Source organism: Xenopus tropicalis, chromosome 1 (assembly GCF_000004195.4).
Source record: "Xenopus tropicalis strain Nigerian chromosome 1, UCB_Xtro_10.0, whole genome shotgun sequence".
In the NCBI taxonomy this organism is placed as follows: domain Eukaryota; kingdom Metazoa; phylum Chordata; class Amphibia; order Anura; family Pipidae; genus Xenopus; species Xenopus tropicalis.
In genome coordinates, this window is record NC_030677.2 from 66,345,814 (window position 1) to 66,360,808 (window position 14,995).

General features: G+C 39.7%; 1 protein-coding gene and 1 pseudogene across 8 annotated transcripts in view; both read right to left on the bottom strand.

Moving 5' to 3' along the window:
- Nucleotides 1-14,364, bottom strand: part of LOC101734304 (transmembrane protein KIAA1109-like) — a 126,344-nt gene extending 111,980 nt beyond the window's left edge. For 4 of the 8 annotated variants that reach the window (XM_031902604.1, XM_031902633.1, XM_031902630.1 and 1 more), the window contains exons 1-3: nucleotides 13,741-13,878; nucleotides 12,034-12,210; nucleotides 11,203-11,403 (exon numbers count right to left, since the gene is read on the bottom strand). The gene's annotated coding sequence lies outside the window, so the exon portion shown is untranslated. The other 4 variants (XM_031902606.1, XM_031902609.1, XM_031902612.1 and 1 more) reach the window with 4 other exon arrangements.
- LOC116410957 overlaps nucleotides 5,950-14,995 on the bottom strand; it is a 46,984-nt pseudogene continuing 37,938 nt past the window's right edge.

Below are 14,995 nucleotides of genomic sequence, written 5' to 3' on the forward strand. Positions count from 1 at the left end.
GCCTTACTAACACCTACAATTCCCTCCTACCTGTTCCATCTAGCAATATCACTGCCTGTTTCATCAGACTTTATTTGGTCCGTCTCTGCTATCACTGGCCTTACCACCACCAAAAGTATTTATAAAAAAAAAGTAGTTCAATTATGCCGATATTAAAAAGATTTGCACAGTTGGCCCAACTGACCGGGGGACCATGTCCTTGGTAAGCCTAAGGGATCAGGGGCAATTTTAAGTGGCTTGCATAAGAATTCTAAGACACCATCTAAATGGGGTGAATCAAGCGCTTAACCCCCTTTACCCTAACCTGACACATATGGGGAGATAGAGAGTGTGTCAAGGTCCCGAATCTTAAACTGCAGAAACAGGGCAACATCTATGCAAGCCTTTATTGTCAAATTACCCCTTATACCATTGGGCATAGGGTAGGGAATGGGTGGGCCAAGGACATGGCCACTCGATCAGATTTGGGTTTGTGAAACCATGTGCAAAGCTTTAAAACCTTAGCATAAGCAATGCAAATATAAATAAGCCACTGTCCAGGGATTTAAAGCTCAATAGAGGTTTACTTATATTTGCAGGTTAAATTCTGATCAAAGTTCTAAAGTGCAGGTGGTGTTGGTGAGACATAGCTGGCAGAAATATGGTCAGATGGAGCAAGCAGGGATATGGTGGAAAGTAGCAGGACAGGTGTTTCAAACTATTTAACTAAAAGTTAAAGCTATACTAAAAGCTAAAGCTGGAATTTTTATGGCGAGCCATTGCCACAGCATATGCTACCACCTTCACCTCGCCAGAACACCTCCTGCTTGGCAAGGGATCTGTTTAACATCTATAACATGGCCATAGTCCTATATATATATCATACACCTATAACGCTACAAAGTTCTTTCATCTCATTCATTGCACATCCAGTAATTCTGTTAGTGGGACTGGGGTTTGGGGAAAAAGGGAAGGGTGTAAAGGGGAACTTCTAGATATTTTAGGGGATGATGCCAGCTGGGATGTTCTTGGAGCTCACAAAGACAAGGATGAAGTTGAAGTTGGTGAGTATAACTCTGGGAATTTAAAGGGGAGCTTCTAGATGATTTAGGGGATAGCGCCATCTGGAATGTTCCGGGAGTTCACAGTAACTTGGATGAAACTGAAATTGGTGAGTATAACTTTTCATGTTTGTACATTTAACTCTATATTATTGTGTGTGTACTTTAAAATTACAATATTGTTTATAGGTGTTGCTGTCCATGAGGGATCAGAAGAGCACAGAGGAGTTTGGAGCTTATTCAGAACGTGATGGAATTGTCCAAGGTATTCATACATTTTAAATACATATTTGATAATTTAACAGTTATTGCAATGGGAAAAGTTGGCCATACACAGGCCAACCGCTCTGATACTTAATCAATTAGCCCACGGGCCAAATGGATGGATAGCATATGGATAGCCTTACACATATATGACAACTTTTTAATTCCATTTTGTTCAAGATGAAATTGAAGAGGGGCTTCCTGTCAGGATCACCCAACTTACCACACATTTCCAAGTAACTGGACAGTATGGTCTAAATTAAAATATCCAACCAAATCAGTTATGGAAAAAGTCAACACAGGCATTTATTTTGCTTCTATTTAATTTAAACTTCTAGCAACTACAGCTATTATCTATTAGCTTTTCAGCAACATGTGCAACTTTACATTACACATAGGTTCGTGCTACTGATTCTTTAAAACCCTAATAGCTACAAGTTAATATTAGGCAGTAGCACCACTTTAGCCCTGCAAGAACTTTTACTAGCAGGTTGGTTCTCTCTCCTTGCACTTCTATTAGTTATACAGGAGAAGTCCTCTTTTTAATTTCCTTTTGTAATCACTAGCCTGCTGGTTAAACTATAAGCATTTGCAGTAGTTCCAGTCAGAATGTATGTGTTCCCTGTATGGCTGTTAGATATGTTTGCCATTAGCAGCAGGGAAGTGAGAGAAGAGGGACATACCGTAAGTGCAGGGGCTAGCCTTGATATCAGTAGAACTAAATCACTACATTTTAGATAGAAAACCTCATAAGTTGATTGTAGTCTAAAAAATATAAATATAAATGTTACAAATAATTCGTTTTGTATTTATGCAATGAAATGTAACTATTTCTTATGGATTATTACAGGACACATATGTAAATCCTGCAGAGGAAGATGAGGACGATTTTTTACTCTTCATTTGGAGCCAGCTGAGAAAGAATCAGAAGACACAGAGCAGCAGCCAGTGGGCAATTTGGAAGGCCCTTAGCAGCAGCAGCAGCAGCAGCAAATAGGAGATACACAGCTGGCAGGGCCATCATGTCAAGAAATTTTTTAAAAAAATCTAGACAATCACATTGTAATTAAACTTAATGAAGTTATGTGCCTATCGTACATACTAATCTTTTTGACCCCCTTCCCTTTCTTGCCTTCTGTATCCCCCATTTAAGTGTTTTAAAATAAAGAATATTAAAAAAAAACTTAATGGAGTATGCTTAAATATCAGTGTGGTCATTCAAATTCCATATAATTTTATAAAGGATTGATTGTATGGTTTCTGTTCCCAGTCCTGGGAACTTGCTGTTTAAACTAAAAGAATTTCTAATCCTCTGGTATCTGAACAAGCTGCATTGCCTAAACATATAAAACAGAATGAAACTGGTAACAAAACAAAATATAAATCATTAATGCAACACTGTGATCATATATATATTAGTTTTATAATGCTAATACTTGGAATGGAATTGCCTATCTACTACAAGTTAGTTTTAAGCGAAGATTTATATACAGGTATGGGATCCATTTTCTGGAAACCTGTTATCCAAAAAAAAGTCCATCTCCCATAGACTTCAGGCAAATAATTAAAACGTTAAAACAAATTTCCCTTTTCTCGGTTATCATATGGGTTATTTAATGTTTAAATAATTTTTTGCAGATTTAAGGTACAGAGCTCCAAATTATGGAAACACCCCTTATCTGGAAAACCCAAGGTCCCAAGCACTCTGGATAAAAGGTCCCATACCTGCACTTGTAAAAAATACATAAAAAACTATTAAATCTATTAAAATTTGCAGTCCATGATTGGTTAAACACATGGGATGGCAACTATGCCATTAACACCCATGGGAATTATCCGAACAATTGACCGTTTTTCTACCGTACTCTAATTTGGAGCTCCAACAAAAAGATTATGATTAAGATTATTAAAATATACAACCTTTTTTATTCTATAATTATATTTAACTAAAGAATAAAACAGTATATAACCCATGCGTTGTGTGTGACCTGTTCACATAATAATACATATAATGTTACTGTACTAGGGGCCAATATAATTTAAATGATGTCAGCGTTTAACTGTACTATACCAAAACATAACTTACCAACGATAATAGTGCTGATGTACACAGGCTGTATGAAAACGCTCAGAAGTGCTCATTGGACACCTAGAACTTCCCAACGTGTAAGTTTATCAGTAGAAGACATGCTGTATAGATTATGAACTATTTCACCTGAATAGCAAGCTGCTGGGATATTTTTGCCTTCTACTGAAAAATAAAGACTTAGGGGCAGATTTACTAATGCACGAATCCGAATCTCGAAAGGGAAAAAATTGTATTGGAAACAAAAATTTTGCGACTTTTTCGTCGCTGTTGCAATTTTTCGTATTTGTCGCAACTTTTTCGTCGCCGCCGCGACTTTATCGTATTTTGCGGCGACAATAAAGTCACGAAAAATATACGAAAAAGTCGCAACGGCGACGAAAAAGTCGCAAAAATACCGATTATGAAAAACCGCATTCGGACGCCTTCGGACTGTTCGTGGATTAGTCAATCTCCCCCTTAGTTTGTCATTGGCTTCATGAGCAGAGAGAGAGAGAATGTGGACTGAGACATCTAAAAGGGGAAACAAATGTAGTGTTTAATTATCACCAAAGGGATCAGCAAAGGACATATAAGTCGCCGGCGGGATGGCACACGCGGCGGCGGGATTTCGCGCATATACCAGTACAGTCCCTTTTTAAAAGAAATTTAAAGAAGTTAAAGAAGGATGAACAGCAAAAACCAGATGAGGTCTGCAAAGAGCAAAATCACTCTAGGCTACAATTCTCATTTCAAAAAGCGAGGTGAGCAGCCAAATTATTTTACACAGGCCTTTTCCTTGGAGAGAGAGGCAGTTCATCTTCCTATTATATAGATGGCCTGTCTGTGTCACCATTTCTGGAGTAGGAATGAACAAAACTAAGCTGGAGTTTAGATCATCTAGATGTTAGCTTAGTCCATTCCCTTACATCCAGTGCTAATATCGGTCGACTCGCCGATCGGCCAGGTTAAAAGATTTTGATCGGGTGCCAGAGAAGGCGCCTGAGCAAAATCTGCCTTCAGGGCTGAATCGGCAGAAGGAGGTAGAAATCCTATTGTTTCTACCTCCATATCTGCCCTTTTGGCCCTGAATGGTTAGTGGCTGATTGGACGATCTTTCTCGCACAAAAGATCGCAAATCGCCACGTGTGTGGCCACCTTAAGTGCACCAAACTTTTCTCACTTTGAAAAGACAAGAAAGCCATATCAAGTCAGGGGGAAGTGAAAAAAAAAACACGGTGGCGACCAACAGGTAAAAGACAATGGTACGTTGAGTGAGGTGTAAAGAAGAAATTGTACAAATAAACATACAGTTCTACATGTGGAAATAGGGATAAGAAACCATGATTGGGACAATGATGCAATGAAAGACCTATGGCACAAAGGAAGCTCTTAAAGGGGAAGGAAAGGCTGAGTCACTTGGGGGTGCTAAAATGTTAAGCACCCCCAAGTGACTTGAATCGCTTACGTCGTACCCCGGGCTGGTGCCCCTATTAGGAGAAAACCGCACCAGCCCGGGGCGATGCGCTTCCTCCTTCCGCGTTCCATTCCCTGAGACTCCGAGTCCGGTGCATGCGCAGTAGAGTGAAAAAGCCAACTTCTCTGTTAAAGTTCAGCTTTTCACTCTACTGCGCATGTGCGCGCAGCGAGGGAGGAAGCGATCGCTGCTACCCCGGGCTGGTGCTGTTTTCTCCATACAGGGGCACCAGCCCGGGGTAGAAGGTAAGCGATCTAAGCCACTTGGGGGTGCCTAACATTTTGGCACCTCCAAGTGACTTAGCCTTTCCTTCTTCTTTAATGCTACTGTAATAAGGGAAACAATGGTGGTAAAACGGCTTCTACCTAAAATGTGGTATCTAAAGCAGATATGGCCTGAAGGCCCTGTGATAACTGGTACATAAAAGTATATATAACGGTAGGAAATCTTAATTATGTTTCATGTTACACTTCGTCTTTTATATAGTAAGTTCATTTCAGTGCAATCCCTATAACATTTTTAACACTTACAGTTGGGGATTTGTCTGAGCAGCACCTTTTCGAAGCTGATTCATGTACAGGAAGATATTGAAATTTGGTTTTAGAGCAAGAAGGTTGGTTGCAGGTTCTGTGCAAAATATGGTCCATCATTCCATTACTTCCACTGTAGAAAAGCAGCAACTGCCTATAAAAGTATCTGATAAGGAGAAACTATGAATAAGCAACAACATTTAGAAGACTAAATGTAAAAATGATCAAGGTGATATATTGCATGGTATTGAATGTCCTAAATTAACAGTACTTTACCAGCATGTACACATTACAGATTTGCTTGAACTCTATAGGACCTTCCTATAATAACATTCCTTTTAACTTTTCAAATGGCCTGTCTTTTGGATTTCCAGAGTGCCCACCTGTTTTCTTTTTTTGTCACTGCAAGGGTAATGACAGACATTCTTATAGCTTAATTGTGGAACAGGGAATTAAAAATGTCCAATACAGCTGTTTTCAAATACTACATTTCTAAGATTTAAGTTTTTCTAATCAGTTAAGCCAAAAAATCTCCTTGACCAAGAAACATAATGGCCTGAGTATGAAGCAATTACCTTTTTCTAACTGTAACTTTTATATAGCTCCACTGTGGTTCCATGCAGTACTTCCCATTAGCATGGAAGAGTTTCCTTGCTAAAGTCTAAAGATCCAATATCCAAGCTTATTACAATTTCATTGCTAGGGGTTCATGATCAGGGTCCAGGTTCACATATGCCCACTGTTAACCTGGCTAGGGCCAAGCAGGTTACTTTCTTTGAGTGCTGGACACAGTGTGCTGTCTGTCAGCCATCCGACTTTGCTTGAGGTAGGCCAGACTGTATAAACCATAGTAGAGCAATGCCTACAGGGCAGAAGAACAGAATGAGGCTAGCTGGTATACCAGCTGTGACACATTTGTACCTCTGAAAACTTGCCTGATCTGCTCCCAGCAGTAAGAATGCAGATCTATTACTTCCCCACAACTAACTGCACCAGACAGGATTTACATTGCACAGAAACTTTTCAGTTTATGAACATAATATATAATTTATGCATATGGTATATAAAATAAATTATGGAAGCAGTACCCAAAACTTATTATAAATCAGTGGTGGCAAATTATGTGGTTAAAAGATAAAGGCATACCTTTTTCAATGACAAACGCAGCTAATGAGCTACCACAGCTTTCATATTCAGGATATTTGGATATTAAATTAGTAAAGGTTTCTTTAATAATAGAGGAAATCTTTTCATGAATAAAAGTGCGCTTATCTGAAAAATAGAAGCACAAGGGTAATAATGAAGACCATAGTTGCATAGAATCGGCCATTCTATAACATACTAAAGGTTAACTTGAAGGTGAACTACCCCATTAAAAGGCCAGCGACACAGTCATTTCTATATACCCACAAAAGCTGATGATATTTTTGATAAATCTTCTCTAGCCAGCTCCATTTCTACAATGCATACCTTTACACCTTGCGCTTTTCTTGTAGAGCCTTTGGAAAGAGTTCAAGAAAATGTATTCCAATTGCCCCAGATAAAACATTGTTGAACACAATAAAACACCATAAAGTCAACTATACCGAAAGTTTTTTTACATTTACAGAATATTATGTTAACTAAGATTTTTAAGATGGCTGTTTTAGAATGGCAGAAACAGAATTTAAGTGGAATTTTCTCCAGTTACCTGTTAACTCAGAATCTTCATGTAGAAGTTGTTCATCAAGTGCAAGTTTTGTAGCATTTGCTTTTGCCTCATTCCAGGCTTGTATTCAATTCCATCAATAACAGCACAGAATGCAAAATAAGCACCAAAGACATTTCCTAATTCAAGCGAAAAACATTGTTTTGTCACTAAATACCAGGTAAAGAAGTACAGAAAAATAAATATTTTTGGGTCACAATACCAGATGGAAATGGATGGAAATACCGCACAATATATTATATTAAATCCCTACTAAGGTGTAGGATAAGGTTACCAGATTTTTATGATTTGAGACCGGTGGCAAGTGAAGCATACCATAATTTTTTTTTATTGGCTGTGCCCCAATTCTGGTCACACCCCTTTAACATTAACCACCCAAAGTCACAAAATATCGGCAACTTCCTGTTTAAACTGGCTGCAAGTTTAACATCCCCACAATTATGGTTATGAAACAGGCCAGTAACTAATGGATAACACATAGGAGGTCTTGCAATAAGTCACATCAGCTCCCAATGTTTCTTACTTGTGAGCCACAGTCAAATGTAAAAAGAGCAACACAAGCATCATAGAGGTTCATGGAGGAGCAAAATAAGGGCTGTGATTAGCTATTAGGTAGCCTCTATGCACACTGTAAAGTTACAGGAGGCTTTATTTGGTAGTAAATCTTGTTTTATTCAACCAAAACTTGCCTCCAAGCAAGGAATTCAAAAATACCTACCTGGTTTGGGGGCACTAAGAGCAACATGATGCTCGCAAACCACTGGTTGGGGATCACTGCCTTACAGAGTTCTGCTGTTCCTCAGCTACGCTGAACCACTTCACCACACCGAAGGCTCCCCCCTCCATTACCTGCTTGCTGATTCAGTGATTGTTTGCCACAATACCAATGTTTTATGAGCAATCTGGAATATTTATTTCTCTGTGAAGCATCTGCATTGCCCGTTTTTTAGTTGCCTTCCCTTGCCCACCGCTATAGTACTTACATCCCTTTTCTACTGTTAAATCTTTCCCTTCATTTAAAAGTTTTTTCCCCCTTAAGTTTGAAACAGGGTTACTAGATCACTTAAATTCAGGGACACTTCTGCTAGAAGTGCTGCACTGATAGCATTTAAATTATATTGCAATCAATGCAGCCTTGCAACATAAATTTATTAGAGGTGTCCCTGAATTTCCTAGTGAATTTACCATAGTTAAGGGCAGTGGCACAGGGGGATGGCAGATTTATCTCCCCACGACAAACCTTCGTTGCCATCCCACCGGCTAGAATGTAAATTGCCTGTGGGATAGCATACACATTGCTGCAATGTCCCGAAGTCGCCTGAAGTTTCCTCTCAAGACAACTTTGGGGCGACTTCGGGACATTGCAGCGGCGCGTATGCCATCCCACATACCTTCATATGCAAATTCTGTATATGCGAGCAGTTCTGTCATTGTAGAGGAAGCAGCACAGTAGAGATAGAGCAGGAGATGCCTGACATCACTTTCAATCTCCTGCTACTTGTCCATTTGCACTGCTCCTGCATTTACACATAGAGATTCTTCTGCTTCAGTAAAATAGCGATAGTCTTTGCGTAATGCAGGAGAGGAGCCTAATGGACAAGCAGAGTCAGATTCAATCAGCCATTTCCTGACGCTTCTCTATGCTTCACTTTTGCTTTTTTGTCATCTTCCAGCATTATGAAGCCCATAGGAAGGAAAAATAAAACTGGTGGGGAAAAACAGAACACAACAACGTCCACCAGCCCAAAACAAGCCACTTATCTGATAAATGCAGGCTGACCCAAACAGCCCTTCTAAACTATCTTGCAAACCAAAGTATAGACAAGCCTTTGCATCATCTAGACCAGTGATTCCCAACCAGTGGCTCACCAACCCCTTGGATGTAGCTCTAAATGTCCCCAATCCAGATGCTGATAGTGAGCATAGAGGCTACCTAAGAGCCACTCTTAGCCCTTATTTGGCACATTAACTTTTATGATGCTTGTGTTGCTCTCCAAATCTTTTTATATTTGACTGTGGTTCACGAGTATGGAAGTTTGAAGACCCCCGATCTAGACTGATTCACCCTCAAAACCCAACCAGATCTGCTGCTCCGAATTTGACAAGTCTGCATTAAATTCATCTGAAATATATTGTTTAATACTGGCCGTGTCTCCTTCTCTCTTCCAATGCCCTGCTGTCTGCAGCTCTATGAAGCTGCCTTTTATGCTGTGACTACAGCAAAGCTAATGAAAGCATTTTAATAACATATGCATTCTCCCAGCTGATTAGCTAGACATCACAATCAAGTTCCAAATGAAGATAAGCCATACAAAGGGACGTTTCCTGTGGACCAAGGTCCTGAAGCAGGGACATTCTCTATGAATTGGGGATGAATGGGAACCTTAGTGTAAGAAAACATTTGACTTTAAAACAGATTCTACCCTTCTTGAAATGCTGTTGTTGTTGTGAACTCTGTGTAGATGCAGTTACTGAATGATTCTCCATGCTCTAGTACTAGTAAAGGTTCAGTGATGTTGGGCTAATTGGTTCAAGGCGCTAAAGGCATTTAAGTTCTTTCAACCTCTATAAAAAATGTTTATCAATGTATATGGGTGTACTATTAACTTGGAATGAGATCACCACCATAAGGATTATCTGGTTCTGTAAAATAGTCTCACATACCTTGAACATTATAGAACCATGAAAAGCAATCACACATAATTTACCAGAAATGGGAAAATGTGCATCTTTGAAGTAATCCATGAAAACCAAGTTTTTGCTTTATTTGTTATACCCACAGATGGGTGTGGTAAAGCAACAAAAAAAGGAAAAAAAAAAAAAACCCACGGAAATTACTCAGCACAAAAGTGTCCGAATATGGCAAAAGTTATTGTGGTGAGAAAAGACAATACAATAACTTTGTGTCCATAGTTTACAGTATGAAAAATATCTCCATTGTTTTCCACTGTATTACCAAGGTTTGAAAGATGGATCCAATCTAATCCAGATCTAATACAGTTGGGTCTATATTTGTAAGGACCACAATTACTCTGGCCAACTTTTTCATCACCAATTTTACTGTTCCCTTATGGAATTAAACTGGACTCTCTTTAACCAATAGTTCTTTTCAAGCAATTGCTTTGTAATGCATTCTTTAAAAAAGAGGCTGTCTTTAGTATTTGTTGAAATGTGGTTTTGTATTTTGATAGAAGGAGAAATCCAAAAATACTACTACTTTAATAACAATTTATTATGATAAATAGATGTATTTATTTTGCACTATCAAGCCAGACAATTATCCCCTATCAAAGCGGTCAAAAGCTTTGCCCAAAACATGTAATATTTGATTGTTGTCAAGGCCAAAATTATGGCCAGTATAGAAACAAAGTCTGACAGTACTAATGGAAGATAAAAGTTCTACAGTGTACTTCACTTCACAATGCAGATTGGAGAGGGTCTGACATGATTTTAACAATAGAGCTGGAGCAATTTGAAATAGTACCTAAAGCACAGGAAACTTTAAGAATGTGAATTATTATTATTATAGTATATCAGACATCAACATGCCCTTTCAGATTGTTATACATCTTCTACACAGCCTAATAGGTTTATTAACAGTCAATTATTTCACATTATTTTCGGATCACTAAACATAACAACTTTAAGCAGATATTTGAATGAGCTTCAGAGCTGCAGCTTACAAATACAGGTATAGGACCCGTTATCCAGAATGCTCGGGACCAAGGGTGTTCCGGATAAGGGGTCTTTCCGTAATTTGGAACTCCATACCTTATGTCTGCTAAAAAATCAATAAAACATGAATTAACCCCAATAGGATTGTTTTGCATCCAATAAGGATTATTTATACTTAGTTAGGATCAATTACAAGGTACTGTTTTATTACTACAGAGAAAAAGGAAATCAGTTTTAAAATTCTGACTTATTTGATTAAAATGGAGTCTATGGGAGACGGGCTTTCCGTAATTCGGAGCTTTCTGGATAACGGGTTTCCGGATAAGGGGTCCGATACCTGTATAGGCAAGTCTCATTTTATTTCAGGCTTTTCGGCATACCCAAGCTAGATATTCTATCCTCTGATATCTTATGTAAAGAAATCAAGTAAGCAGCATTTTTACCTGTTGTTACAGTTGATTTTAGATCAATTTCCATTCGCTGCATCTGTGCAAACTGGTATAAAGCAGAAACAGGATTGAGGTCACCACGTCTGTATTTCACCACAAATTCCTTTGTAACCTTTCTAGGTGGCAGTGAGGAGAGTGATGCAGGTACAATCATTTCTGATAAAAATGGTTCAGGTAAAGTAATCGGTGGAAAACCTAAAATACAGGAAAAGCATTTTTTTGCTGACACCAATAAGAAACAAAACCAAGTCACCTAAATATGTTAAACAAAGTTTTATTAAGAGATGCTGAAAGTCAAAGACGCATGATTCACACATTGTCGATTATGTCCCAACATATGAAAGTAGCAGTACTCTTAACTGCTAACTTAAAGCCCAACAGGGACCGCAGCAAATGTAGAGATGTCTCCATATGCACAATGTATAAAGGGCAGCTTTATCAAATTGTAGCGCTCATTACAGAAAAACTCAACCACTTTTTATTCAGTCCTATGGGATTTTTAGAACCATGTAGAAACTTTTTTCTGTTGTGAGCTCTAATCTCACGTTTTGATAAATCTTTAACTTAACGTGTTCATTAAGGATTTCATTTATATCATCTTGAATATCTAACAAATGGTTTGGATAAGCTTTGTTGATTATCGCTAAGCAAGATGTTAACACCATTCAGGAGTTCCATATTTGGCACAAAGCAGAGGGGGGCTAAAGTTCTTCCATATAAAGAGTAGAAACTCCCCAGATATCAAAATCCAAGAAATGAGCGATAGTTTTTGTTACCCCTGAAATGTAAAAAAAAAAAAAATAGAAAAAAAAAAAATAGTAATACCTGTTATTTGAGTAACCTTTGCTGTTCCACAATCAGGTTCAACATATGGGCAGCATGTGGAAACTGTGGAGCTCAGATTCACAGCTGGAGCTTGAGCAGGTAAATTCTTCTTTAGCATCTGTGCAAAACTTGGCACACTTGAACGCTGAATCCAGTTCACATTATTTGCCATTTTGCCTAGTAAAATACAGATACACCTAAACTTTCAAAGCAGTTATTCTTCTCTTTGGTCAATTACTTTAATTTAAGTTAAAAGCAGTAGAAACTAGCAGTGCATGTAACTATTCCAAGGATGGAAAGGTTTGCTCAGTATGGAATGAGTTGAATTAAAAACTTGCTTCTTTCTTAATATTGTACATCTCTATGGCAGCAATTGAACATGGAAATTCTTGCATATGCTATTTACTTTATTGGCATATGCAAGCAGCGTCAGACCAGGGCATATAAGGTTTACAATTTAGTGGTTGAGCACAACTTTCCCTTTTTGTGTTATTGTTTATACAGGAGCAGTGGCCAGCTCCATGTTGTAGCCCCCACTATTCCCAGCTACAGTCAGGTGATCCCAATGGAGCTAATAAAAGGGCAACCATATGGGAGTTTTAACCTTATACGCAAGCATGTTGCAGGTAAAACTTAGTCCCTTTGCTCAGTACTAATCTTAAATTACTTATATAGGTCAGTTAGGGTAGGACTGGCCAGAAGGGATGACTTTGACGTAGTTGGCCAGCTTGAAGTATATTGCAATGTACGGACAAACAATCCCTCTTTTTGAGGTGGGGAGGGAAGGCATTTCTTAGTAGTGAAATGCCCTAGTGTCCAATTTCTACATATTGATAATGGGTGAGTGCAGAGGATTTTTTGCGGTTGTTTATACATATAAGGCCCCCATTGGCTTATGAAAGGCCACAATGCAAAATAAATAAAATGAACTGAACATTTTCAAACGGAAGTTGCAGACAGTGTAGCAGTCAGTGAGGTTGCGATGGTGTTGGAGAAAGTTTAACTTGCTTGTGTAGGGTATGGAGGAGGAGAAAGCTCTCCAATTAGGAACATACCATCTAAATCAGGGGGCTCAAACTCAATTTACCTGGGGGCCGCAGGAGGCAAAGTCAGGATGAGGCTGGGCCGCATAAGGGATTTCACAAAAAAAAAAAGTCGGGAGCTGCTGATTGCGGAAATGACGTTATGCCATCATAACAGTTATTATGGGAAGACGTTCTGTGTGCACAATTAGCTCCTTACCTCTTCCCATAATAACTGTTATGATGGCATAACATCATTTCCGCAATCAGCAGCTCCCGCCCACCATGCCTTGCATTATCCCTTGAATCTCAATAAAAATCGCAATCCATTCATTCGGCGTTGGTGCGGGCCACAAAATATTGTACCGAGGGCCGCAAATGGCCCGCGGGCCGCGAGTTTGAGACCCCTGATCTAAATGGGTTATGGGATTATCACATCTAGACTGCTAGGCCTACCTGCACTGGCTGCTTACTCCCTCCTCCCCCACACAGGCAAATCCCATGATCTTTAACACCCCACCACCATCCACTATTTCACTGGCTGTTACCTCCAACCAGACTCCCCCCCATACCCAGAAAAGTTTGTTCCTTGTTCTTCCACACTCCGCCCCCCACCAAGAGTTCGCCTGCTGGTTATCCCTCCAATCCCCCCTTCCCTCCCCAAGTTCGTTCCTCTATAGCTCACCAGAACAGCAGAGCGATTGTCGAACCTGTCGAATCAAGAACTCAGTGGGTTTTATTAAAGCTCCAGGCAGCAGTAACTCCTGCGATTCCGCTTACACAGAGCAGACAGAACTACAATCTGAGGACCGCACCCTCCCTCACGCACCTCACTCTCCCTCTGGTTCTCCCACGTAAAGCATGCCGGGTGACGTCATCGCGCAGGCTCCTTAAGACGTACGGTTCTCCTCTTAAAGGGAAAGTAGCATTAGCGGTAGCTGCAGTCGGGAGTGAGTTGGTAATTATGGAAGTTAGAGGGTGCGCCTTGTGGGCTGGCGGCAGAGAGGCTGGGACCAGTCCGACCCTGTTTGCAACAACCAGCTCGCTTTATCTAGCGCTGAGATCCACAGGGCGCCCATGGGTGCCCCCACACCAGCGCAACATGTAGGGATACAAAAGCTTCTATTACAGGCAATTACACTGCGGGTTCAATAAAAAAAAAAAGATTGGTACGTGAGTAGTGAAGCTAGCCCTTCCACTATTCCAGGTGTGAATGAGCCGGCAGGGTCACTTCAGAAGCAGATCATTCCCTGACCGGCTGTACATGTATCACTGTGCCCGGCCTGCCTGCCAAGCCCACTCTTCCTATTGGTCAGTTGGCTTTTACTGACTGCCTCACGGACCTATAGGGAACGATAGAAAGGGGCTTTGCCCGGGAGAGTGTTCAGAGTACAAGCAGGTGCCGGTCACTGCTGTGCTACCAACATCCTTCTGCTGCCAAATAGTTTAGGGTGAAACCGTGCTAAATACCTCTCAGGAGATGTCTTCTGACTTTTAGGGGCATATTTACTAAACACTAAACATTGCTCAAATTTTTCCCTTTTTAAATATTGAAATAAATTCATTTCCACTAATGTCTGCTGCTTACTTAAAGGTCCGAACTTGAACAATTGTGTGGGAACAGTTGCAGAAAAGTGGTGAAACTGTAGTTTTTTGATGCACCGAAACCTCTACTTTTTTGAATTGTCACACGGAATAAACGTCAGAAATCAGAAACCTAAGGTTTGGAAGCAAAAGAAGGATCCTGCAGGGAACGGAAGGGATGTCCGTCATTGACTTCTACATGATCTTGGCAGGTTTTAGTTGGCGAATTGTTCCATTCAAATTTTAATTTTTAGCATTTTTTATTTTTCTGCAATTTTTTTAAAAAAAATCTGTTCGTAAATGGCCCCCTAACTAAAATAATGTCATCATGAAAAATAGAAGGGAAACGTTCAAGG